This window comes from Gadus morhua, chromosome 16, assembly GCF_902167405.1.
Source record: "Gadus morhua chromosome 16, gadMor3.0, whole genome shotgun sequence".
Classification (NCBI taxonomy): Eukaryota; Metazoa; Chordata; class Actinopteri; order Gadiformes; family Gadidae; genus Gadus; species Gadus morhua.
The window spans coordinates 18,005,143-18,007,571 of NC_044063.1; the positions used below are offsets into that span (position 1 = coordinate 18,005,143).

Consider the following 2,429-nt stretch of genomic DNA (forward strand, 5'->3'; position numbering starts at 1 on the left):
GGCGGCTATCTGTTCTTGAACTGAACTTTGTCTCAGCGTTGTCCTGACGCTCTACTACAAACTTTAATCCCCATCCCCATCACACCTGCGGTGACCATCACCTGGAAAATAACTGTTGCAACTGCCCACTCAACACCAACTGAGCCATGATGTTACTGGTATCGTTTGTGATGTTGTTGTGCCATCTTTTTCCACAGGGGGAAATTGTTAATTTGACAGCCATAATGTAGTTCACAAAGATAACACTTTTTTTACAAACTGCCAGTGTGCTAGCTAAGGCTAAAGGGGTGCAGTCGTCTATGGTTTGTGTGCGTATGCCATCTTCATCTTAGGTATATCCTTACCTCGCTGTCCCGTTCACCATCCAATTGTTATGTATGTGGGTATACCACATACATAACAATTCCTCCCTTCCAGCTTTGATGTAACCTGTAAACATCACAAGGTAAGTACTGTGTTAAATAAATATAACTATAACAGTAATAAGACACTTAATTGATCCTCAAATAAACATCACTTGATTACAACAACAACAAAAGGGTGGTCATCAGTCATGACTACAAATCAAGTCTCTGAGGTGCTCTGTGATGAAAGAAACAGTGAACACTATATTGTATTTTTCGCCTACCATTTACCAACATTTATTGTTTGGTCTCGCCTGGGGTGTAATTCAATGTAGAACCGCCACTGATTACAACCCCTCCCCTATTTTAGGGGAGGGGTTGGTTGTGGCACGAACACATTTTTCACCATCATTAGAACTGACTCTAACACATAGCAGCAGTACCACTATGGAGCAGGGACACACTTCTTCCTCTGCGCCTTCCTACCTAGCATGGTCCATCTTTAACACTCTGTGTTGCTGTTTACCTCTGGGGATCGCTGCTATTGTCTATTCCTGCAGGGTAAGACTATTTTGGATTTTTTTTGCAATTTTCAATTCTGCATGCAAATCTATTTGATCAAACTTGATCCCGAAACATATATCTACTAGTGTGTGCTGAGAAATACCTTGTTCTGCCCCCACAGGCACAGGATTTGGATGCTCTTGGCCAAGGAGCTGCAGCCCAAAATGCATCTAAGACAGCAAGAAACCTTAATGTGATTGGACTCGTCTTTGGAATTATTCTGATCATCATTGTTATTGTACTCACAGTCCTCGGAGCGTGAATGTGTGAATGATTATTTTCATGATGTTGAAATGTTTCTGGAAAAGATGGAATACTGCAGAATTGACCAACCCATTGATGGGACACATCTGTTGGTGTGCTGGAATAGGCCTTCAAAATCCAATATACTAACAAAAATGTAAACATTCTGCATTCCTGTATTTCTTCCTTTTTGTTAATCAATAAATACCCTATCCCATGGATGATGGATCATTTATTTAAGTTTAGAACATTAAAAAAGACAGAATAGTCAACCGCAGGACAGGCCCCTAGTAAGAAATGTGGAAGAAATTGCACATAGTTGAGGTATTGCATAAGTTAAGGTATCAGAATGGTGCGGTTAAAGTTCAGATAAAACATTTCATACAGACTGTAGTTGGATATATATTACACACGTAACCATTATTAGTTTTTACAATTAGGCTGCACTACATTTGCTGAGTAATGAAGTTGTGTCATTAAGAGCTTGACGAAGTGAGAACCTATATGTGATGTTGTTGTGCCATCTTTTTCCACAGGGGGAAATTGTTAATTTGACATCCATAATGTAGTCCACAAAGATAACACTTTTTTACAAACTGCCAATGGGTAAGCTAAGGCTAAAGGGGTGCAGTCGTCTATGGTTTGTGCGCTTATGCCATCTTCATCTTAGGTATATCCTTACCTCGCTGTCCTGTTCACCATCCCAGAGTATATTGCAGCTAATATGTCATCGAAGGTAACTACCAATCTTATTTTTTTATCATTCCCCCAATTATGATCAAATTGAGTTATGCTCCTAAGGGTGTCATTTGTTGGACTAATGAAGGAAAGGGGCAGGATGTGGGTAAGAATGTGTGTGTTCACGGGAACAGGTTACAATATCGGATTTGTTGGTAAATGTACGGATGCCTTGCCTGCAGTAAATGGGACCATGTTTGTGTGTGAACAGAACGCTTTTTCATATCTGCCTCTGTTATATATTAACTTCACTAATAACCGTAATAAGGATGTCGAAACCAGGAGCTGCAGTCAACACACTGCGCACACATAGCACCCAGGTAACGCATGCAACATAAAGTTGTGCCTTCATTACGTGGGTATACCAAATACATAACCAACCTGCTTTAGAGGTTGTGTCAGAGGAACATTTGGTAACGCTTCATATTAAGGTGCTTGTAATAAGTCTTTATTAAGTCTTATTACCTAAATTGTAATAGGTAATAAGACCCTTATTATATGCTTATTATTAAAGGGACTCTCACCTTTGTTGCATTTGAG

The 2,429-nt window shown here is 39.8% G+C and overlaps 1 long non-coding RNA gene across 1 annotated transcript; it reads left to right on the forward strand.

Annotated features, from left to right (window-relative positions):
* The first annotated feature begins 746 nt into the window (after window positions 1–746).
* On the forward strand, window positions 747–1,372 carry LOC115561676 (uncharacterized). The gene is made up of 2 exons (XR_003979954.1): window positions 747–905; window positions 1,030–1,372. It is a non-coding gene; the product is annotated as an uncharacterized LOC115561676 (long non-coding RNA).
* Window positions 1,373–2,429: the final 1,057 nt, after the last annotated feature.